At 37.2% G+C, this 26448-nt stretch overlaps 1 protein-coding gene across 19 annotated transcripts in view; it reads left to right on the top strand.

The window, feature by feature from the left end:
• The window catches only part of DLG2 (discs large MAGUK scaffold protein 2), a 2041348-nt gene that overhangs the window by 1379749 nt on the left and 635151 nt on the right, over positions 1–26448 (top strand). The gene's annotated exons all lie outside the window — the stretch shown is intronic.

Genomic DNA, 26448 nt, shown 5'->3' with positions numbered 1-26448 from the left:
TATAGATATGCATCGATTGTGATGCCTGGAATTCATGCTTTGTTCACTCAACAAGCATTAATTGAGCATCTCTTCTGTGACAGGTGTATTAGAGGCTGTGAATAAGTGAGAGGTGAGATAGTCTCTGCCCTCAGAGAGCTTAAGAGGCAGTAATGGAGACAGACAGGTGAATGAGAGTCATTACTTCAGGGAGATCTATTTACTACTGTGGAGTGTTGACCAGGCCTGTCATCTTCTTGTTTTATGCAACTGTCTATGACATAAGCCTGAAGAAAAGAAAAGTGCTTTTCATACTTTCCTGTGGTAAAATGAAAACCCAGGCCTTTGCACTGACTGCTTATTACAGTGAGTGTTTCTTAGTTCGTGGTATGTTTCTCTGTGTCTGCGTTCAACGATAAAATATACAAGTGGCCAAGTATTTTGTGAGGGCTGTTTATTACTGCTTCAAAATTTAACTCATGTCAGTGTTATTTAACCACCTTCTCTGCAAACATGTTACTTTAGGGACAGGCTGTTTTCAGCCTGGGCTGTTCCAACAGAAATTGCAACACATGCTTTTCAGAGCAGTCTATCATTTTGGCAGTGCCTACAAGGCTGCCCTTAGGTGAATGGACCAACTCCTGTGCCAACACTTGAGGATGTAATTGAAACTCAGTACACTGCTTTGCTTGGACCACCTATGCATCACTCAGATGTGGCTATTCTTCTGAATAAGCAGGGGATTTCTTTTTCAAATATATAGAAAAATATTCTGGAAATCTGAACTATGTGATTCAATTTATTTGTGTTACTTTATGTAATCTTACTTGCAGCTACTCTATGAAGTAATTATCATCATACTATCTTGCAAAGTGAGGCACTGAGTGATAGCTTGATGTGTCCAAGGTTGCACAGCTCAAAAGGGGATACAGCAGAAATCTGAACTGAGATGGGTTCAATGCTAAAGTTTCCCAAAGAACCTCTTGCTCTATAATTTCAATGTCTCTCCACCCATGATCCAGGCTGCCTGTGCTGTTGTTTCACATGGCATGGTGATTTTCCCTTTGGAAAGCTTGGCATTTGAACAGCTGATGTGAGGATTCTTGCCTCTGGTTTCCAAAGTGATGTTTCTCAACTTGAACATAGTGTCTGCATTTGTGCTCAGTGGGGAAGGAAGAGTAATGACATTAAGTGAAGGCAGCACTGACTGTGAAATCAGTTACCTTTTAAATCTCAGGGTTCTTGAATTAATGAATTAGTCTTAGAAGGCTGTGTATCATTCTTGGAATTCTGAGAAGAGAAATTGAGTATTAACCCAGTTCAAATCCATAATGCACAATTTATAGTCACATGGAGGCTCGGCCATATGGTGGAAACATTCTTTCAGATTATTTTATGTTGGTTGCCCCACATACAGCAGGTCTTCTAACTGACTTGTCTTCTGTGATCAAAATAATAAAACATCTGTTGATAATAACCTTGAGAACAAATTGGTGTTTCCCAATCTTGCTTGAGCTATAAAATGTCTACTGTAATAATGAATACAGGATGTGGAGACAACGTTTTAAATGCACGCGTGCATGCGCACACACACACCCACACACACACACAAGTTGATCATGTCACCTCAGAAAAAGGTTGCCCACCAGCATTGCTGAAACCTCATTCACAGAAACAGCTTCACTGTGAATACGTGGGGCTGTTTTTTTAATGGTAGAAATATGGTTGTGAGTTCTTAAAAAGTCTACGAAAAGAGATTAAATAACCATACTTAGGCAGTTTCCTATGAAGCATGTCAAAACTGCATAGTTTAAAAACCTCAAGCGAAAGTTGAGCCTTCTGAACATTTATAAGCCACCAAAGAATTACCAGGGCCCCAAACCATCACAGAATTTCCTGGCTGTCTGGTAAGTTGCCACAGCCGACGTAATTGCAGCCAAAAACATACTCTGTGCTGGAAAATCTGCGATTCTCATCACAAGCTCCCCCTTGCACGCACTGGGCCCACAGTCTGGTTAGAATGAGAACGTGGAACATTTTGTAGTGTTTTTATTTCTATTGTGTCCCTCTCCGTTCAGTTCTGTCCTTGGGATGAAGTTTCTTTGGGCAGACCAGAATCCTTCGTAGAAATTCCAAAAGAAAAATTCAGTGAAACATTTCCACCTTCTGCTTTGGATGAGGGTAGTCAGTACAATAGACCTTTCAGCTCCCAGCAACTTTGAATCTCCTGTTTTATTGGGCCTGAGTGGACGTGCACTAAGTTTTAACAAGTGCTGTTACCCACTTGCCTTGCCACATAGAGCCCTCCAGAGACTTCGCCTTGACCGTAAACACAAATGAACTGTTAGCCAACTGCAGAGTTCCTGACCCAGTGTTTCCTGCCATGCGTTAGCTGAAAAATCTCAGTTCGAACCAATTGTTTCCTGTTCATTATTCTGCCTCTTGAGTTCACTGTTAAAATTTTGCTCATTGCCCTTTCCCAAGTATACCAAGCCATATCCTTCACTTCTTTAGAAACTGGCCCACTAAATGAACAGAATAGTTTATAATGTGCCATTTACTTTTAACATACATGTGATGATTATACTAATAATAGCTCCTAAGTATTTGAGATATACTATTGAGGCCTCCATTATTTTATTTGAGCTCTACAAGTAACCTTTTAGCTTTTTTATCCTCATTGGGAAGATAGGACAACTGAAGATGATAGTAGTTAAGTAACTTGGATTTAAAATCATTGCTATTCTGGGGCCAGAATTTAGTCCCAGCTCATTTGATTATATCTGTGCAAGTCCTGCTTCTTGCTATAAACCTATGTGGTAGCTGTTATTAAAAACCTTATACAGATGAAGAAACTGAGTTAAGGGATTTACCCAATGTTCAGGGTTTATTTGAAAAAGTCAGGGATAGAGAAAAATCATGCACTGTGTATCTCTAGAGCATTCTAGTATTATCCTTCTCTGGTATTCTCATCTTGGGATTACCATCTATTTAGCCAGAAAGCAGCTCTTACTGTTCACATCTAAGCAGCCACTGAGTCAATTCCACCTCTTTAATCCCTTTCAAATCCACCTATTTTTCCCCAGACACACTACCCACTTCAGGCCACTATCGTCTCTCACCAGGATTACAGCAGCCTCCAAACTGGTGGTTATGTCCCAGTCTTTAGCCCCCTTCAGTGCATTATCCACACTGTAGCCAGTGTGATCTTTCTTACCCTAAAGCATGACTGTGGTACTCAGTACTCCACATTGACTTTTAGGTGAAATCCATCCTTCTTGGCTCGGCCTCCAAGGCCTTACATGTTCTTCCTACCTCTCACTTAAGCTCCAGTTTATCCCTTATCATTCTTTCCTTGCGTCTGTATTCCACCCACATGGTATGAGTTCAAATTTCCCAAACACATAGGATTCTCTTTTTCTCACCTCCTCTTTCCTACGAATGCTCTTCTCCACGCCCCACCCCATTTGCCTCACTAATGCCTGCTCAGACTTCCTGTGGGAGTTTAGGTATTATCTCCTTCTAGGAGCCTTCGCCAGCACATCCCTTAATTCTCAAGTACCTTCTTCTGTTGGTTGTTTGAATGTCCTCTAACAAGAAGACTTACAGCTCCTTTTCCAGAACTTATGAGTTGATGTCCCTTGGTAGCTGCTGAAATTAATATTAACAGCCCCAATTTTTTTATCCTTCAAAAAAGAGTACATTTAATTAAAGAGAAACAAATAGAGTGACCTAGTTGCCTTCTCTGCCACAATTGTGCAGCCATTCATTGGTACAAATTTTCCATCCTACCAGAATCCACCTAGAGATGGAATCAGATGTTGAGTCTTTGCTGGTTTAGTGACATTCATTCAGTCAGTCAGCCTATAAATCTTTGTTGATCAACTGTCATATATTATGTACTATTTAAGTCTCAGGCCATATAACAGTAGGCAAAACAAATAAAAATTCTTACGCTTAGAGAGCTTATATTCTAGTGGTGGAGACATTAAATACATTAAATAAATAAGTAAAATGAATATTATGTTAGATGTCAATAAGTGCTCTGGAGAAAAAACAGTGCAAATTGATATTGACCTCAGTTGCCTAAAGAGATAAAAGCCATTTAATGTTTCCCCCTGAAATGGGAATTGTCATTTAAAATGGTCATTGTTCTTCATCCCTTGACTAGTACAGATGAGTGATGTGATAATTACTCCCTACTGTATGGACCCCAGGCACCTCCAGAAAAGTGGAAGTATGAAATTAGCAAGTGTTGCTCTTGCAGACGCATCAGGGTCATTGTACAAATATATCAGTAATACAGACTTACAAACAGTCCCAGTCTCAGATTATGTTACTTCACACAGACACACACACACAGACACACATGCACACACCCTAACAAAGGAGGTTCTTTGAGACAGGATTACATGTGATAGAACTCTACTTTTATCTCAGAAGATGGCAACTTCAAATATTTGGTACTGGAAACCAGACCTATTTCACTGGTAACTGGGTGACTGGGAATTGACTAGGTCAAAAGGCACTGTGTGTGCCCTGATGGATGTTCAGAAGATAAGAAGTTAATCTTTGAACATGAATGGACTTCTGAGCATTGTCAAGGCCTGAAGTAAGATGTAGACCACTGGTACTTGTCCTCAGAGTCCCCATGTTTCATAAACTTTGAGAAGTAGCACTTCTCAACCCATATTAAAATTGCCTCTTTTCGGTGGAACCAAGAAAATAATTCAAGAGAGCAAAGTTTAGTTGCTGTAAAGCTATATTTGCTAAATAATTGTTTGTTCCTTCCTCCTCAGGAAAACTCTACTTCCTTAGTTGGAGCAGACATTCCTCCTAGATGATACCATAACACCCAGGCACATATCACACTATATCACGATTGCCTGTTTCCTGGTCAGTCACCCCATTCTATCCCTCTGCCAAACTGGGCTTCCTTGAGGGCAGTATCATTTTTGCTGAATTCCAAGCATCTACCTAGTAAGAAATACTTGAAGGAAGGAAAATGGGTTTCTTCTAAAGTAGGGAATTAATATTATGGAATCAGAAAATATTGGAGCTGGAGAAGGTTGACAGCTAATTCAAACCTATAATTTGATTTTGATAGATAAGGAAAATAGAGTGTCACAGAGGTTGCAAGGGCTTACCCAGAGTCAACACAGGAACCCAATATTAGGACCAAAAATATACACCCCATATCATTTCTTCCTCTGGTAGGAAATTTCTGATAATTATATATACTAATAAAACATATCCTCTTTCAAGCAATCAAAAATAAAATGATTTATTTTATTGTAAGGTATTTTTTAAATGAGAATGAAATACTTCAGTTTAGCTATATACATTTTGCAACACAGTATTTTTCATATGTGGTTTGGCTGCAACTCCAACCTAAAACAGAATGCTTAAAATAAAAAAATCCTATAAATATTTAGCAGGTACAACCTCCTCTGGCCAAAAGTGTTCATTCTGAGTTGATATTTCTACCAGTTTCTTTTTTTCTACCTGAAGAAATCATGTGACATCAGTTATGCCTCCAGAACTGAAAACATCCAAAATAGGAATAGAATATATTTCCTCCTTTATTTGCCTTGAAATGTTCATTCTGTTCCCTTGAGGATACTAGACTTTTGAATTTTTGAATTTCTTTTTTAGTGTATGTATATATATATTCTGATTCTTATGACTTCATCTTATCACTATTTCAGAGGAGAAAGATTTGAGGGAAAAATATTCCTTCAAACTTCCTGCCTGGTTGTCTGTGTCACAGAATGCCAGCCTCGGCTTGACTGTTTAAACTTTTAATTTTTTTTTTTTTTTTTTTTTTACAGCTTTTCAATATATTTGCAGTGACCTTTGGTCAAGGGCAATAATCTTCTGACCTAACTTCTGTAAACATAGCTTTCCTTTAAAGATATTCTAGTTGTTTGCTCCTGATAATTTTGTTTTATTTTTCCTGTTTCCTATTTAAGGCTTAGACACTTTCATGCCATGAAAAGCCAAGATTTAAAAAATGCTAATTCTTCAGCCAAAATGCTGTTTCATCTCCCTTTTCCTAGCAACTTTCAGCCATCCCTCAGGTCTTAGTTTAACTGTTATTTCCTCAAAGAAGCTGTCTCTGACCTTTGAATCTAAATTAGCCATCCCCTGTTATTATTCACTCCCATAGTACTTGCGATTTTGTGTTTGCTTATTTCTCTTTTTAACATCTGCCTCTACCATTAGATATTAAACTCTACAAAAGAAGATACCATCCTTGTTTTTTTCACCAGTGACTATGTAGCATCCAGCATAGTGCCTTGCACACAGTAGGCTCTCAATAAATTAAGGGGTACATTAAAAGCAATTTTTTCCAAGTATCGGGTGGTAAAAATTCTGGGTTCTGTTTTTTTTTTTTTAATGTACCATTGTCCTGGTGCTCACTTTTATAAGCAATGTGTGTGTTTAGGAATTATTGCCAACTGGGAGAGCGAGAAGATTACAGTAGTGTGTCAAATAATTTTATCGTGCTTCCTGTGTTCTTTTCTAAGCACCTCTCCATCCCCACCCCATCACATGGCAGAATTCTGCAAGCAGAAACCCAAAGCCACTACGTAGCAGGTATCCTGATAACACCTTGGTGAATCTGCTCTGCTCACATCAGTATTTCAGTGCAAAACTTTTTAAAACAAACACTTAGACTAGGCTGTGCATATGCTAAGTTCTTTTATAACCACCTCCATTCAGCTGAAAGCCTTGACCTAAGCTCAAGCCAGGAAAGACTCAGTTCATATCCTGCTTTCCATATACATAAGCATCTGGGAAGCAGAAAGGATTAGAAAGCTCCATGTGAGACATCATAATTAAAGAAGTAATCCTGATATATGTCAGAAGAATTTTCTTCTGCCTTCTTTTTGTTTCTTCATTCTTTACACCTCAGTCCTAATTCTTCATAGCCCAGTGTGGTCATGCCTGAGTCACCTTTCCATCTGCACGCATGACCACTCTACCTCACCCCTGCTGTACTACGTGTGGATACCGTTCATCATTATAATCCTAGTGCCCTAGTACTTAACTGAGAGTAGACTCTTGACAAATAATAGGCGAATGAATGAAATTTTATGTAGTCCAAGAGAAGAAGGTACCAAAACCTCAGTGCTTAGAGTAAGCAGGTGAACAAATAGACCCCATTTATGTATGTATGTGTGTGTGCATGTGTATGTATCTGCATGTATGCAGACACACACACATACACAAATCTGAAAGGGATCAGGTCTACTTTAGAGGATACGAGGGCATATTTATCCTTAAAACACTGGAATTTTATCATAGGCTGTGATCATCTAAGCTGGCTCATCTCCCTCTTCACTCAACTCTCTCTTCCCTGCTTCCCTGCTTTGGACAACTGGTCCTCAATTCCTCACTATACCTATGTTTCCTAAGTTGCCTCCTTCTCTCTGTAGAGGAACCTCATCCCTTTCCACTTTCAAAACCAGCTTTACCTCTTGTCTTCTCCACAATGCCTTTCCAGCCTGTGTCACAGAGGACATGCCCAGGCTCTGGCTGTCATAATCGGGGACACAGGTTGTGCCATGCATACACTTGCCCACCTACAAAGTACATGTAAATGCTGGGTTTTCTGATTTCAACATCTGGATTACACTGTCTTCATCCCAGTGTTTTCTGATATGTTTGTCTTCTGAATGATGACCCCCCCGCCTTAGTTTTTCTGTTCTCTGTGTGATTTTGTTTCTCAGAGCAGGTAGTTCCACTTGAAATCTGAGATACTTCCCTAAAAGCATTTTGAAGAGGAGAGTCAATCTGGCCCATTTACTTCTAAGTTTACAAGTATAAATTTCATGCATTTTATCCTCTACTTGGATTTTTATCCATTTTGAGAAAAGTGGTTTACTTCTGCTCTTGTGACCATTTGGGCACAAATGGGGTACTGAAGAAGCAGTGATATATGATTATTTTACCCTAGTAGTTGCTTAGGAATGATCATTCTTATAGATATATACTGCTACTTTTCTACTTGTACATATTTGATAAGTTCTTATAGAGATTGCCCTATATAACGTCTATGCCCTGTATTTCTTTGTATCCTTGACAGTGCCTAAAATAAATTTTTGCCTGTTGTAGGTGTTAGTGAAGGTGTGATTTTTCTCTTGATTCCAGGGGAATTAGCAAGTATTTAACTTGTCTTCCTATGTAGAACAAAAATGTTACAATGGTATTTTTAATACTATCATAGGTAGATTCATTTTGAAATAGTTTATTAAAAAATTTTTAACTTATGTGTAGAAGATAGTTTCAGATTCATACTCCCCCTTTTCGAGGTTGTGATAGGTCAGTCTAGGCCTTCTATTTTATGTGTCATGGGATATATTCATTATGTGCTATTGCAAGAATACATATACATGTATATATATATATATATATATATATAACTTATAATTGGTAAAGCTAAGGAATAGCTTTATAAGCTAGAACTTATGTGAAATTACTAAGTACTTAGTATAGTACTAAATACTTTAGTACTTTTATTATTATCTATGAAAGTATTAAGTATTTAATATGGTACTAAATACTATGTTACTCTATGTTAATAATATTACGAAAGTTCTAAGCTTGAGAATAAAGAAACAGTAAGTTTCTGGAATTACAGTCACTTGTAGTTTTGTTTTGTTTTTTTTGAGATTTAAATCACAGATAACTCACTTTTTTTTGAATTTTTGAATTTTATTTTATTTATTTTTTATACAGCAGGTTCTTATTAGTCATCCATTTTATATACATCAGTGTATACATGTCAATCCCGATCTCCCAATTCATCACACCACCACCACCATCACCCGCCACTTTCCCCCCTTGGCGTCATACGTTTGTTCTCTACAACTGTGTCTCTATTTCTGCCCTGCAAACCAGTTCATCTGTGCCACTTTTCTAGGTCCCATATATATGCATTAATGTATGATATTTGTTTTTCTCTTTCTGACTTACTTCACTCTGTATGACAGTCTCTAGATCCATCCACGTCTCTACAAATGACCCAGTTTCATTCCTTTTTATGGCTGAGTAATACTCCACTGTATATATGTACCACATCTTCTTTATCCATTCATCTGTCGACGAGCATTTAGGTTACTTCCATGACCTGGCTATTGTAAATAGTGCTGCAATGAACATTGGGGTGCATATGTCTTTTTGAATTATGGCTTTCTCTGGGTATATGCCCAGTAGTGGGATTGCTGGGTCATATGGTAATTCTATTTTTAGTTTTTTAAGGAAACTCCATACTGTTCTCCATAGTGGCTGTATCAATTTACATTTCCATCTAACGGGTGTGAGGTGATAGCTCATTGTCGTTTTGATTTGCATTTCTCTAATCATGAGTGATGTTGAGCAGCTTTTCATGTGCTTCTTGGCCACAGATAACTCACTTTTAAGAAATTTCTTTGAGGGCGCTAAGGGGAGGTGCAGGGTGAACGCCTAAAATGCATATTTAAGACTTCATGATCACAGAATATAGATCTTATTCACTGTAAGCTTTATGATTGAGGTTCAGATTATCCCCTCAGTTTTTCCTCTAGCAGAATATTTGCAGAGTAAATGAACTTAGGGATGCATATTTTACCTTCTAAGGAAGAACGGTTATAAACTCCTTGCCCTTCCACCTGCTATGGCTGTTCTGAATCAAGATGGCAGGTGTCCCCATCAATAACTCATTCTTAGTAATATATCATTTGACAGTAAAATTGTGCGCAGCATTCAAATTTGAAAATTATTGGCACATGTAGCCTAGGTATTAAAATTGGGGGGATAATTGGACAGTTTACTGCGTAATTAAAATTGGGATCATCATGGAAAATTCAGATTACAGGCTAAGGTTTTCACAAGTGCTCTCCCAGGCACCAGACCTTCCTGCTGCCATCCTCTTAAAGCCAAAGATCTTTAGAGAAATCACTTTACTCTTTGGGCCTATACCTTCTGCTCTGTAAATATAGAGAGGTTCAGTTAGATAACCTCTGGGGCCTTCCCAAATTTAAAAGTTTCCTTCTAGGCCTGAAGGACTGAGCATGTTATATTACATCTAAGTATTTTCTCTTCAGTCATTCTGGAAAAAAAGAAACCTGTAAAAGAAAACCTGTGCAGGTCCCTGAAACACTTTTTCCTCGACCCAGCTGGTGTACTGTTTCACGTCATTTTCATCTGCCAGAGACTGAATGACTTTGCTTGCGTTCAGGGTCATTAAGCTAAAATAAAGAGACTGCTTTTAAGAATGCTAATTGACAGCTTAGAAGTTCCTAGCAGAAAATGCCCAAAAAAGGTGAATTATTTTATAAATTGTAGGGTGAACTCTGAAGTGAGAAGAAGTAGTTTTAAAACTCACACATTTGTTCAACTTAAACTGCTGCTGCTTGTGTTGTTTCCCCTTATTTTTCCTGGTTTACCAGGTGCACAGCCTCAGTTGATTATATCAATCAAGTGGGTATGGCCCCCTAAATGCCTTATTGATCCAATTAACCAAAGATTAAAATTTCTTAGTCATGGTGCAACAGAGGGGTGGGAGAGTTTTGAATATATATATATATATATATATATATATATATATATATATATATATATATATATATATCTCCAATGCAGGCTGACAAAATTGAGAAAGAATCTGATAGAGGGGAAAAAAAGAACAGTAAGATGTATCTGGTCATATATGTATTATCCACATCTCTATCAGGAAGAATTATTCTTGTTATAACTAAGACCCTAAATGATGAAGGGCTGTTTTGAAATTTGTAAGTGATAGTAAATGTATAGACTATTGGTAAAATATAGAACTGCATGAGAAATCAATAATGTAAAAGTGTTTAATCACTAAAATGCAATTTAATTATTAAGCAAAATAATCCCTTAAAATATATATTGATAGCATTTAGCACAGCAAAGCAGGCCAATTTTTTATAAGCAGACATGGGATATAACTAACTACACAGATTCGTAAGTGTATCAAGAACACAAGGCCATCTTGATCTGGGTCTCAACTACTGGTCTAACGTCATCTTACATCCTCCTCCTACCTATCCAGCTCCCTGCTCCACCAAATGGCTACAGTTCATTCATTCCACACGTATTTATTAAAGCACCTACTGTATGCTGGTCCAGTTTTATGCCCTGGACATATAACAGTGAACTAGCAAACTAATACGCCAAGAAATAAACATTCTTAAGGGAGAATACTTTCAATAAACAAGCAAACAAAAGTTTTACAATATGTTAGAAGGTGTCAGGGTTATGATGGCTTGAATTGTTCCCCCCAAAAAGACAATGAAGTCCTAACCCTCAGTGCCTGTAAATATGACCTCATTTGAAAACAGTGTCTTTGTAGATGTTCATATTAAGATGAGGTCATTAGAGTGGGCCCTAATCCAATATGACTGGCATCCTTGGCAAAAATGGAAATTTAGAAACACACACACACACACACATACATACGCAGGAAGGACACCATGTGAAGATGAAGACAGGATGGACATTCCTACAAGCCAAGGAACGTCAAAGGTTTCCGGCAAACCACCAGAAGCTAGAAGAAAAGCATGGAACAGATTTTTCCTCACAGTCCTCAGAAGGAATCAACCTTGCCAACACCTTGATCTCAAATTTCATATCAATCAAGTAGGTATTGCCCCCTAAATGCCTTATTGATCCAATTAGCCGAAGACCTCATGGTACAACAAAGGGGGAAATTTTGAATATATTAGAGGCAATTCCAATGCAGGCTGACAAAATTAAGAAGGAATCTGATAGAAGGGGGAAGCAATGAACAATTAGATGTATCTAGGCATATGTTATATTATCCACATCTCTAGCAGGAAGAATTGTTTTTGTTATAAGTAAGCCTTTAAATGGTAATGAGCTGTTTTGAAATCTAGCCTCCAGAACTGTGAGATAATCAGTTTCTCTTAAGCCACCCAATTTGTGGTGCTTTGTTACGGCAGCCCTAGCAAACTAATACAAGGGTTAAGGAAAAAAAATAAGTAGGGAAAGGCAGTAGGGAGTGTCAGGAGTTGAAATTTTAAGTGATGTGGTCAGATTGCACTGAAAAGATGGCATTTGAACTTGGACTTGAAGGTGAAGGAGCAAGTCCTGCAAATAATAAGAGGCAATAGCAAGTACAAAATGAGAGACAAATGAGGCTGTCATGTTCTAATAATAGAGAGACTGAGCAAGGTGGGAAATGGTAAGAAATGAGATGAGAGAGGAATTAGGAGGTCAGCTTTTCTCTGGCAAGTCATGCTTCTCAAAGGTTTGGGTCACAGGACTACTTTATACTCTTAAAATTATTGAGGACACTACAGGGCTTTTGCTTATATGACTTATATCTACTGACACTTACTATGAAACTAACAAATTTTAAAACTGTTCATTAATTCATTTAAAATTGATGATAAAAACCTATTGTTAACATTATGGCACTTTTATGAAAAAACAAGCTATATTTTCTGAAACAAAATAGTGAGAAGAGTAAGCACTCTAAGATGCTTGGGCAAGTTAATTATCCTTTCTGCGTCTTAGTTTCCTCATCTGTTACTAGCTCATAGGATCGTTGGGAAGAGTGAATGAGATAAAGCACATAAAATGCTAAGTGTGGTACATAGTACATATGAATGCCCTGTGGGCAATGCCTACTACTTTGTGGCTTTTATGACTGTTATTTATAATTACATCAGTGTCAACAGTGAGGACACTGGACACATACTACGTGCAGGCGACTCTCCTGAGTTGTTGGGAGGAGAGGACAAAGGTAATTGAGCCCCTGCTTTCCAGGTGCCCAGGATCTAATTCAAAAGGAGGGAATATGTAAAATCGTATTTTATATTAATTCTCTGTACTATTTGTAGTGTTTCTCTAAATTTTATCATATATATGTATGTATTTTATATTTTCTTCAAGATCATACAAGATGATGTATGTCAATTGCAAAATAAGTAGCAGGTAGAGAATTCTAGGTGTTCAGAAAAGGGAATTGTTCCACAGGATTAGGGAATTATAAGAAGGCTTTGCAGTGGATATGGAATTTTGCTCTCTTGTATAAATAGGATAAGTAGTCAGAACAAAGGAAGGCATTCCAGGCCCTGAAATGAGGAATAATATCATCAAGACTGGTCAGTTCTGAATTGAGCTATTTGTAATGAGGTGGATAGACCTAGAGTCTGTCACACAGAGTGAAGTAAGTCAGAAAGAAAAAGACAAATACCATATGCTAACACATATATATGGAATTTAAGAAAAAAAAAATGTCATGAAGAACCTAGGGCTAAGACAGGAATAAAGACACAGACCTACTGGAGAACAGACTTGAGGATATGGGGAGGGGGAAGGGTGAGCTGTGACAGGGCGAGAGAGAGTCATGGACATATATACACTAACAAACGTAAGGGAGATAGCTAGTGGGAAGCAGCCGCATGGCACAGGGATATCGGCTCTGTGCTTTGTGACCGCCTGGAGGGGTGGGATAGGGAGGGTGGGAGGGAGGGAGACGCAAGAGGAAAGAGATATGGGAACATATGTATATGTATAACTGATTCACTTTGTTATAAAGCAGAAACTAACTCACCATTGTAAAGCAATTATACCCCAATAAAGATACTAAAAAAAAAGATAATGAGAGATTAGTGTTACAACCATGAACTTAACACGTATTTACAGCTAAATCTAGCCAAGCCTAAGTGGACCAGTGGACGTATGAACAAAAATAAATTATTATACTCTCAAAAAAAAAAAAAAAAGACTGGTCAGTTCTGGTATACTCAAGTAGTAGTAAATAAAACAATTATTTAGAGGACCAAAAGATCACATAGAGCTTTAGCAGAAGCAGAATTGGAAAGGCTGATGGTTCAGAGCTAAATGTGAGTGGGAACCTTATGATCACTAAGGAATATTGGAATCTGTATCAGAATTGGGTACCTCCTGAGTTTAACCCTCGACTTAAACAACTGGCTTCATCACTTGGGTTCTTCAGCAAACTATCTGTGTAGTGATTTGAGATACTCCTGGGAATCGGGCAGTCTAGGTTCAAATTCTGGTGCAGCCATCCACTCATTCTCTGCCTCAGTTTCACCATCTCTAGAATAGGGAGAATCATACTGCTTCATAGAGTTATTCTGAAAAGCAAATGAAATCACACGTGTAAAATTCTTAACGCTGAACTATTCTAACATGGGCCTGGTGTAGCCCTGTTGAGACCCAGGGAAAATTATGAGAATCTTCAGGAACTTCCACGCCATCCTTTTTCCATTACATACTGTAATTTCCCACTCCCCAAGACACATTTACTGCTATCCGCCTACTTTTTTTTTTTTTTTTTTTGCGGTACGCGGGCCTCTCACTGTTGTGGCCTCTCCCGTTGTGGAGCACAGGCTCCGGACGCGCAGGCTCAGCGGCCATGGCTCACGGGTCCAGCCGCTCTGCGGCATGTGGGATCTTCCCGGACCGGGGCACGAACCCGTGTCCCCTGCATCGGCAGGCGAACTCTCAACCACTGCGCCACCAGGGAAGCCCCCACCTACTTTTAATCATCCATGAGCTAAACAAATATTTACTGTTTCCTCTATTTGTGCCGTATAACGCGAGGTGTTCAGACTAGATAGTTCCAGTACCTTCAACGATTAAACTGCAGGCTATGTGCCCTATTATTATCCGATCCACAATATGCACGTTTTTACTTTGTTCCATAGCCTTCCAGAGCTTCTTTCTCATCTTATCACCACAGTCAGATCTAGGCCAAGAATGAGATGATGACTTGAACTAATCCCACTGCTCTCATGAATCAGACAAAGTGAGAAGAGTTGTGAGCTTTATGGAGGAAACAATGTCAGAATTAAAGGAGCCGTAGACAAATGCAACCTGTCATACATTTATTGGGGAAGTGACATTTTCTAAACAAAATATCCTAGCCCTGCCTAAGAATGCTATTGCCCCTGAAAGCAGCACTATCAATGCCGAGCTAGAAATATGCATCAGAAACACCTGTGCATATAAATTAGGGCATTTGTTCTAGAAAAGAACAGGAAACAGAAATAAAAGTGGTTTATCTTCTGAATAGGGAAACTTTGTAAAGAAAGAGGCTTTATTCTAATGCAAATAGCACAAATGAGTTACTAAAAAACCAGAATTACTCTATTAGCTAATAAAGGCCACAGGAGTCAGAAAATATACACAATTCTATTTAGAGATTGCAGTTAAATTCTATAATTAATGAGGTCATTAAATTTTCACATCTGCCTTAAATCCTTCGGATGAAGATTCTAATCTAAGTTTGGCTTAAATATGTTATTAGACTTAAGTATTTAAGATGATTCTAAAAACAGAATTTTTTTAAAGGACAGATAAAAAAATATAGTGCTCTAAAAATAAGAAAACTCTGTGCGTGCAAATGTTTTTAAAGGTTGGAGTTAAAATTAGAGTAATTAGGAATGATTTGAAATTTATAAAAATAGGTCATCAGTTTTCTCTCTTCCAAACATGTGGGAAGAAATTTAGATTTTTCTAAGTTCTAAAGAGTCCTGGAAGAAATTCTTAAGCTATGTTTAAAATATTTTTCATGTCCTATGTAGAAATTTTGGAAGACAGAAAAAAAACTCAAAGAAAATAAATTCTGTGTATTTTTTGTGTTTATACATCCCAAGTTGTTTTTTAGACAAAACTGAGGTTGTATCATACGTATTGCTTTAAAATGTAAGTTTCTCATTTAACAATATAATTGAGCATTTTTCTATGCCATAAAAATAATTCTAAAATCTTAATTCTAATGGTTGTTTAGTTAGTATATAATTAAACTTATGTACCATAATTTATTTAATTGGATATTTATTAATGGACATTTAAATTATTTATAAATTATAATCAGAGTATAGATAACTTTGATGAACATCCTTATCCTACATTATACAAATACTATTTATTTTGAATAAATTCCTAAAAATGTATTTGCTAGCTTGAAAAATATAACACTGACCTTTGATAGATATTTTCAAGCTTCTCTCCAAGTGGGTTGTACCACTTCATGCTCCTTCAACATAATATGCAAGGGCCTCGCTCCCTCACCAACGTTCATTCATGCATTTATTCATTCAGTACGTGTCTATTGAGGACCTATCATGGACCAGACATTGCACAAGGAATTGAAAATACAAAAGTTATCTCGACAGGCATTTTCTTACCTTCTCAAAATGTCCAGTTTAGTGGGCAAGTAAGAGATTAAAGTAAATGAGCAGACCAGTATATAAAATAGTTATTAAAATATTTCAAGTATTACAAAGGAAATAGACAGATGGTCTAAGTTTTATCTATACCAGTTGGATAGGCAAGATTGTTTCTTACTGTTTTAATTTGCATTTTATTACTAGTGAGGTTGGACGTAGTTTTATAAGCCTACTGATTGAATTGCACTTTTTTCTTTTCTGAATTATCAGTATATGCCCCTTGTCTATTTTCTAATTCATATGCTTACACATTACCTTATTGGGTCTTTAAATCTTATTATATATTAAAGCCATCTATATTTTGTCTTTTAAATTTTTATCAGATGATTTCTGATGCATGCAAATGATCAACTCTATTAGTATTTCTTCCCTGTATTTTTTTCCTACTGTACTTCTACATTCTCCATCAACTTTCTTCTTTTTCTTGAATTTTCAATCTCTCTCTTTTGATCTCTCCCATTAACATATAAATTTCTTCAATTATTTACCAACATAAATGGAATCCTTTCTTCCATACCCCAGGTAAGCATCCTAACTGTACCAGCTCTTCACAGGCACATTTCTCTTGCTCCTCTATTTCCTCATCTTCTTCTCATTCCTCAAATTACCCTACTACTGTTTCTGTGACCACCGAGTCCCACTACAACTCTTGCTAATGTCTCTAGTGACCCCCACATCAGTTCGTCAAATGGATTTGCAGCTACTCAGAGATGGAAAAGTTAAACCACAATATTCTTTATTTCAACAGATGATTCCATCCTCTTTATTTAAAAAAGTAAATCTTGATCTGTCCATTAAAGGTATCTCAGTTTTGTTTTGTTTTTTAATTTAAAGCAGTTTTTTATAGGTAAACTTGGTATAGAAGAAATCTTACTTGCTCTCATGGTGATAGGAACTTGTAGCTGGTTTGCATGAGGTTCCTCAGGCTGTCCTCTGAGTCCTTGCTGAATGATGTGGCTCTTTCCATCATTCCTGGCCATTGGGCATCTTGCTGGCATCTGCCTGCAGCCTACAACCGGAGAACTTGTGGTCTATGCTTTAGACATTGTGAGAGCCCAGTTATCCCCTTGGTGTATTTGCCCCCATCTCAGATCTTGCTGGCTCTAGAGATCCTCAGCATCATAACCACATCTTCTAAATGATCTTGACATAGGTTGTTTATCTAGAAATGCCTGCTTAGGGGGGTCACCTTATTCTTCAGCATGACAGTACTATGGGAAGGTCCACTGGTTGCTTTCCTTTGAAATTCTACAAGAAGCACGTGGGAACTTCTGGTTATCCTCCATATCATATAAAAGCCATGGAGAACTAGGAAACTGTGAGTGGGAGGTTGGATATATAGTATGACAAATACTGTCTCAGCTTTATTCTCCCTCTGCCTCTAAACAACCACTTCCACTTTTACTGTATTACAGACTCCAAGGAGCACTTTTCCTCAGAGTACCAAAAGGCTAGTGAGACACAATCCCCACTTTTCTGGAAGTTTGCCCCCAAATCTACACAGTCGTTTCCAACATGCCTCCACTCACTCCTACCTCCAGCATGTGGGATTTTGACCTAGAGGAAGGATCAGGGTAGTACACTTTTGATCCTTTGCCCTTGCCTTCTCCCTTTTGGAGGACTCTTTGTACTTCCTTTTCCTGTTTGGTAGGATCTTCCCTTCTATTGAATCCTAAGTTCTTCCTTCCTTTAAGGACTTCTTGTTCAAGGCCTTTCCTTCCCCTGGACTATTGTTTCAATGGACAACAAGCCCCAGGGCAGCATTCTTTAAGAAAAATTAAAAACACATCTGTTGGGCTTCCCTGGTGGTGCAGTGGTTGAGAGTCCGCCTGCCGATGCAGGGGACACGGGTTCGTGCCCTGGTCTGGGAAGATCCCACATGCCGCGGAGCGGCTGCGCCTGTGAGCCATGGCCGCTGAGCCTGCGCGTCCCGAGCCTGAGCTCTGCAACGGGAGAGGCCACAACAGTGAGAGGCCTGTGTACAGCAAAAAAAAAAAAAAAAATTACATCTGTTGATATATAGCACAGGGAACTATTTTCAGTATCCTGTGATAAACCATAATGGAAAAGAATATGAAAAAGAATTATATATAGGTATAACTGAATCAATTTGCTGTACAGCAGAAATTAATACAACATTGTAAATCAACTATACTTGAATAAAGTAAATTTTTAAAAATATATCGGTTTAATATTTTAAAAATATTATGCCTCACTTAGGCATTTTTTGTCTCTTTCTGACCTCTCAGCAGTGTTTAATACTGTTGATCACTCCCTTATCTTGAGATAATGTCTTTTGTCTTTCTTGATAGTAGCAGCTCTTGATTTACATGTCTCTCTCTGGTCAGTCTTTCTTAGTCAGCCTTATCAGTTTCTCTTCCACCCAACTTCTAATGACTGGGAGGCTCCAGCCTCAGTCCTGAGTCTTTTTATTCTCCACTCTCTCCTTGGTTGACCTCACACATTCTGATGGCTTCAAGCCCACCTATCTGTAATTAATTTGCAAATATATACGTTCAAACCAAACATTTCCTTTGTGCTCCAGACCTGGCTACCTAATTGACTACTCTGCACTTCCAATAGCATGTCATATAGGCACTCAAATTCAACATGTCAAAGTTAATCTAATAATCTGATACTCCAAACTCACCTGTCTCAGAATTCTCTATCTTAATGCACAGGGCATCTAGTCTTATAAGCCAGAGACCTAACAATTGGAATTTCTCTTTGCTTCATTGCCATTTCCAAACAATAACCTAATCCTATCTTTTTACCTTCTAGCATCTCTCTAATATATTCACTTCCTGTGTCTTCACTGTCAGCAAACTAGTTTAAGCTACCTCATTTTCCATTAGGCATTGGCATAGTAGACTCTCAATCAATCTTGCTACTTTCTTTTTCTGTCCTATCTACCTCTCCTCCACATTGTAGCCAGGGTCACTGCAATCCCTTGACTTACTTAATCTTTCTGTGTTTCACTTTTCTCATATATAAGATAGAGATATTAATAGTTCCTATCTCATAGAGTGATATAAGAATTAAATGGTTTAACACATGCAAAATAGAATATTGCCTGGCATGTAGAATAGAGTTCAGAATTCTTAACATGGCTTATAAGGCCCAGCATGATCTGGCACCTATGTACTTCTCCAATCTTAGCCAGTGCCAAAGTGTACTCCTCTCCCTGTGCTTAAGACACTAGGCTATTCTTTTGTTTCATCCATTATGCTATGCTTCGTTCTACCTCAAAGACCTCACACACACTGTTTTCTCTCCTCAGAATGCTCTCCCTTGCACTCAGTTAATTTAGTTGATTTCTGCTAATTCAAATACCATTTACTCAAAGAAACCTTCCTTAACTACCCAGAGCTGGGCAGGTCTTCTTGCTATATTTTCCCATATGCTCTCTTCTCCTTTGTAGCACCTAGAGCCATCATAAGTCAAATAATTTACAATATAATTAGTTGCCTAATATCTGCCCCTGATTTCTACCACTGAAAGATATGCGTGGAGGAACCAGCTCTATTTTATCGTTATATTCCCAGAATTTAGTATAATGCCTTGCGCATGACAGGTAGTCAATAAATATTTATTGAATGATCATATGTACTAGTGTCTTAGTAAATTTTATAGCTTTTTATTTTCATGTAAATTCTGCATATCTTTAGGCTCATGTTGTGGATGGTGCTTTATAAGTGGTTACAATTAGTATACAGGAAAGCTTTTAAAATATATTTTGTAATTGGTGAATTTACTCAGCTCTGTCATTGGTTCCTTTTTTTTTAGTTCAGTTGCTTCTGTTTCCAGACTCAAAGATATATTATCCACAGATTATATTGTTTCCTCAATGATAACTATACCGCTTATTTGTTTTGCCTTATTGTGTTTGCTAGAATATTTTGAATAATTGTAAATAATTGTAATGATGGAGTTACGGTCTGTGTTAGTTCTAGACTCAGAAAGGTATTATGTACAATGTTTATGAAATGTGGGTTTTTTTAGATTAGGAATGGCTGCTGAATTTTATTAAATGTTTATATGATCTTCTAAGATGGTCATGTAGTTGATATGATGAAATATATTAATATTGACATAACTTTATATTCTTTGAATAAATTCTACTTGCTTATGGTATATCATTCTTTTAGGATACTGTCCTCAAGCATACATAATAATATATATATATATACACACATATACACTGCAAGTACATGTATATGTGTATGTATGCCTATGTATGTGTATATATATGTGTGTGTGTAGGTGTGTATTTAGAAATATACGTATTTCTAAAAGCCTAACAGAAATTGAAATTGTATTGGAGATAAGACCACACACAACAACTAACTGAAACATCAATGGCCTTTGCTTTTGCCTCTAGTTCTGCCAACCCATTGTCGTCACACTGGTTATCTTAGGCTAACCAGGAGCTGCGACTGGCAATTATATACATATTTCATTAATTAAACTGAAAAAAATTATTTCTCAATAAATAAGATTTCCTAGGAGGAACAACAAAAACATGTTGGCAGTATTCATGTACCATCTCTAGACGCAATCAATTAAGTTGGTTTGGCACATTAAATCTTTCAAAATAGGATGTCCGTGGTAGGCTAGATAATCAGAGTTCCTTGGTCATGAAAGACTTAAATGTCTTCAGTACATATTGCTTGGGGCTGCTACTATCAGGTTTATGGTAAAGCTAGGGATAAGATGACAGCAGAGAGATCTGTCACTAAATATTTGTTAAGCACCTACCATGAGCAGAAACCTTTGTTCCACAATAAAAATCTATAGATGAATATAAATTATTTCCCACCCTACTAGAGAGCATAATGAGGTAAACACATTCAACAAATAATTTCTTCCCTTAATTTATATGATAGAACTTGAAGAATGAGGTTCTGTAGACTCACAGTGGAGGTGATCTTATAACCTGGGAGTTAAGGGGAACCTTCTTGGAGATAACACCATTGAGGACTTTCCCTAGGCTGCTCTTTTCCATTGTCAGGTAGAAATAACAACTCACAGGCAGATACGTTTTATCAGAGAACATGGAGATTATATTTTATGTCATCTCTCTAGACCAGTCTTAGATGATATAGCTTTTAAAAAGTGCCTACACTTTAGAACCATAATTCTTTCTCTCTCCTTAGGTAAAATAAATAAATAGTTTTCCCCTTCTTACTAATTAACATGTGAGTGTGCACATGGTGCTGGGTGTTTGGTCTCTGTCTCTCCCACAAGATTATGAGATATGCTTAATTAAATTTAGGGTTAATGCCGCCTCATTTTAAGCAGTACATCTAAGAACTGCTTTGGTGAAAAGAACAGTAGTTTATTTATGTTCATAGATGCTTTTTAAGCCCTTAATACATGCTTTAAATGAGTTAACATCTCCCAAAATACGGCATTGACACCTTTTCTTATTTGCCCTAGTGTGATGAAAGTTCAAAGTTAAGCCTCTCGTATGCAGTGGATTTAGAGTTGTGAGCTCATAGGCCACGTGACCCCAGGGACAAAATTAAGAACAAAGAATTGCAGTGAGGAGAGGCATCCCTGGTCATCACTTGATTTATAAGTCTCCAGCTTTATGGGATATTGCAATATCCTTTCCTGAGATGTTCTGCGTGCCCTGAATTCCCAGTGAGAAAATCTGGATTCTCTGGATTCAATTCAATCCAATTCTTTGGATTCAACAATTATATTTACCACTGATTGGCTGTTTTATTTTGGATAAGTCAATCTCTCTGAGTGTCTACATCTTCAGTGGGAAAATGGGGCTAACAAGCCCTGAGCTGACTATGTCACAACATTATTTAAAGATATAACATGGAAATTTGTACAAATTATCTTTAAAATTAAGCAAGGGGCAAAAAGTGAGCAGCTAGACAGATATAAATTGTCACAGTTACTGCTGTTATCTTCTACAACAGTGGCTACAAAGAGGAAGGAGAAACAATATTATTCATAAATATTAGCTACCATTTAACGTACACCCGCTGTTTAACTGATCTATATGTTCACTCTTTGATGCATTCCTTGACTCTGTCATGAACGTATAGTTCCCACTATATGCCAAGTAATCAGGGATACGCAGCTGTGAACAACACAGGAACACAAAAGCCCAGCAAGGAAGATATTATTAACCCCATTTTACAGAGGAGGAAACTGAGACTCAGAGAGATTAAGTAACTTGCATACAATTATAGCTGTGAATCCTGTTCATTCATAAAACTTTTTCGGTTAATGAGGGATCCATGAAGTTAGGACCGTGCCTTTTTAGTTCGCCCTGTACATCCAGCATGTCACTCATTACTAAGCAAAGAGTAGATGTTCAATAAATAAATAAATGAGTGAATAAATGAATAAACAAATGAATTAATTAACAAGAGTTTGTATGGAGTAGAAGAAAGACATAAGAAACTAGAGGAATGTTTGTGACTTGGAATTCATTGTTTTGCTGTGCATTTACAGATACACATTTCCCAGCCAACCACCTGCACCAACACGCAGTGACCAAATGTGGGAGTGTAGTTATTTGGAAGACTAGGCACTACATACTAATATAAGGTTATATATTTACTATGCTTTTAAACACAGCTCAGAAATTTTACATTGGCACCTCCATAAATGACTATCTTAGCTTCCTTCTTATGCTTTTAGTTCTATTTTGATGACTGGGCACAATAAAAATTTGCTGAGTGGGTACAAACTGCTGAGCTACTGCAAGCCACTCAGTCTAAATTCTTAGATTAATTTTTAATGAAAGAAGCATATTTTATCTTTGCAGCCCAAGCAGTTTAAGGCTCAGTGTCTATCATACAGCATCCTTACCCTCTTCTATTGAAGACCTGTCATGTGAATCTGTCTAGACCACCACTTAATTTAACTGGGCCTTTTTTTTCCTTATCTTTGATGTAGAGATACTGATACAAACCTTTCTCAGAGCCACAATGAGGAACAGTTTTAAAAGCATAGATGTTAAATTATTATCTGTATATCACCAGTCACATAATCAAATAATTTCTGTCTTTTCCTTAGGGTTAAGAGAAATGAATGGGGTATCCAAAATTAGCAGCTTTCTTGAGTGATTGAAGTGCTCACTCTATTTCATCATCTGGGGATACTGTTTACCCATTTTCAAGTTGCATACTGACGTGTGAAATCTTTAACATAGTGAAATTCCTGGCCAGTGGGTAAGGTTTCATAGTTTACAAACAGAAGACAGAATATTAAATAAGCCTGTAGACGTTAGGCACATTTGAGAATTAGTTACTTTTTCAAGGAGTAAAAACGAATGCACCTTACCCAAAGCCTGGACAATTCTTGCTTTTGTCTTTAGATGAATTGAAATTATCTAAGGACAAAAGCAAGTTCAGGCATCAAGCCAGTTGCCTTCCTACTCCTCTCCTCCCAGCCAAAAAAAAAAAAAACATAGCAGTTAGTAGAAATTTTGCTGCCTCTATACTACTCACAAAAGGAAACAAATGTTCCAGTACAAAGTCAGTAGGATGCATTTGATACCAGATTCATTCTCTTTTCTTTCATTGCACTTGGATTTATTCATAAACACACCCACACTTTTCAAGAAATGGTCCTTTAGGTTCTAAGTAAGGCCTTGTTAATAGGTAACCTAATAAGATGTTTTAAGCAAAATACAGAAAGATTCGTGTACTGTTCCTGAGCATCTTAAGAAGTAAAATGCTTAGAGGTTTGCTCTGTTTTATAAACTTGATATATGTGCTTTTAAGAGCTAGGTAAAAATGGGGCACATTTGTTTTAAAAAAAGACTTTTTTCTGCTTAACTTTTTTAATATCTCCTGATTTAATCTAGATATGACTATCAGCTAAACAAATACAATCCTGATTTATAGTACAAGTTCAGTATTTTTAAATGAATAAGTGATTGAACAAATGGAAGAATGAATGACTGTTCTAGCCTGCGATTGGGAATCTCTTCTTCATCCAAATGCTGTCCTGTACAATCTGGCTTAAAAAATGGGAACTGTTCACTCTTCAGGCCTGCCATGAGAAGTGGTTATGGGAATTCTTTCACCTGTGCAAGAAATTCTGCTAGTGCTTTTAGGGGAAGACTTCTAAGATGTCTCGAAGTGGCCTTTCAATGGGATATGTATAAATATAAATTCATGAAATTGTATTTCATTGTGGTTTGTGCCTATGTGTTTGCATGTGTAGATATATAATACATATTTATGCATATATGAGCATATTTATGTGTTTATATGATGTATAAGTGAAATTTATGTACACGTATATGAATTCATATATACTTATGTGAATTTGTTGGTAGCATCCTAAAACCCTCATCTTCATAGTCTTATCGGCCCCTACTTTGCCATGTAGTTAAAATCTTTGGCCTTATCCTAGGATGAGAGAGCAATAGACCCTTACACAGACATACTACCCACCCAACATTAAGTGCTGTGAAATGGCTATATTTGGGTAATAAGGTTTTGTCTCTAAAATGCTGTGCCATGCTTTGCTACCAGAGATTTGTGCCCTGACCTTCTAAAGAAGCTTCTGTTTTCAAACCAGCTTTCGTTTTTTCTGAGGTTGTCACTTTTGCCATCTGGTGGATGTATCTTCTGGGAGAGAAGGAGCTGCATGCACAAAAACTTTCAAGGAAGCATTATTGCATAATTTGCTTGAGGTTCGAGCCAATATTCTGGAAGCTGGTTCATCATTTATTGTGATGTGGCAGATATTAGAGGACTTTATAAACACATTGTGCTTTTGAAGTGTATTCCCAAAAGATTGAAAATGGCAGAATGTGGCAATTCATGTTTATGCCTCAAGGAGAATTATTAACCTGCCTAAAGTACAATGATAGACCAACGCTTTTTTGTCAGCTCTACTTACCCTTGGACTTCAGTGTCTGAAAGATATTTTAGGGAATCACAGAAGTAAACAGAAAATATCTTTTTGTTACCTGAATCATAAAAATAAAATTTATTTCCATTGAAAAATAGAAGAAAGTAAATACCCCATATTTCTGCTTCTACTTCTAAAAGGCTAAGTACAGAACCAAAGAGATTTTTTATATTCTACTTAAGTACCTTCTAAAAGAAATATATACCTCTCTGTTGCACTCCAATTTAGTTTATTTACTTTACCTTCAGATGTAGAAATAGTCTAGAGTTGATGCTGAGAATTAAATGCTTTATATTGTATTCTTAAATCCTTTGTCAAATATGTTCTCTTTAAAGAAAAATGATATAGGCAGAATTTCACTCCAGTAGATGAGAGAAGACTCTAAGAGGAATATAAAGTAGATTTCAAGCCTCATTTTCTTTTAAAGTCTGATTGGATTCTGCCTGTGATTAGGGAATTAAGGGGAAACCATAGAGGTGAATTAGTTCCTTCAGGCTTCTATTGGGCAAACTATTATTCTATTGTACCTCTTGATACAGCAGGAGACTGAACGAGTTTCTTTTTTTTTTCTTCTTCAAAAGGTAAACTGCTTAGTTTTTGGTAACTGGTAGAAGCAAAAATAAATAGAAAGAAACAGATATTTAAATATACTATTTTAAGGAATAACTAAGATAAAGCCCATAAAGTGCTTAACATAGTAATAATCAAGAAAAGTAAAGTTCTCATTCATTCATTTATTCAACAGATACTTATTACAGATTTTTGATGTGCCCAAAAGTAAAATTAACATGGTTTCTTCCCTATGAATACAACTTTTATAATGTAATCTGATAACTGTTGGCAGCAGAAGCAAGATCAGTGTACACTGGGAGCACAAAAGAAAGCCTATTTAAGCCCAACTAGTGAGTCACATAAGATTCGCAGGACAGATGATGCTTGAGCTGAGTTTAGATAAATGGGAGCGGGGGGAGTTGGCATGGAAATGGAAATGTCATGATTGTATTCAAGAGACTATAAGTAGGAGTGGAGAGGAGGAATGGAGGGAGATGGGATGGGACAGAATATGAAGGGCTTTTGTGGGCTGAGCAAAGGTTAAACAGTATCCAAAAGCTAAGAAGAGACGTGTTTAGCACACTGTGAGACAGGATCATGAAAGAAGAGTTAATTAAACATGGTCTTGATTCTCAAAAAGCTCTGATAGATTCCGTATATATGTGTTAGCATATGGTATTTGTTTTTCTCTTTCTGACTTACTTCACTCTGTATGACAGAGTCTAGGTGCATCCACCTCACTACAAATAACTCAATTTCATTTCTTTTTATGGCTGAG

The sequence above is a fragment of the Stenella coeruleoalba genome, assembly GCF_951394435.1.
Source record: "Stenella coeruleoalba genome assembly, chromosome: 8".
In the NCBI taxonomy this organism is placed as follows: domain Eukaryota; kingdom Metazoa; phylum Chordata; class Mammalia; order Artiodactyla; family Delphinidae; genus Stenella; species Stenella coeruleoalba.
The sequence above is the reverse complement of the archived record's forward strand: the minus strand, read 5'-3'. Positions and strand labels throughout refer to the sequence as shown.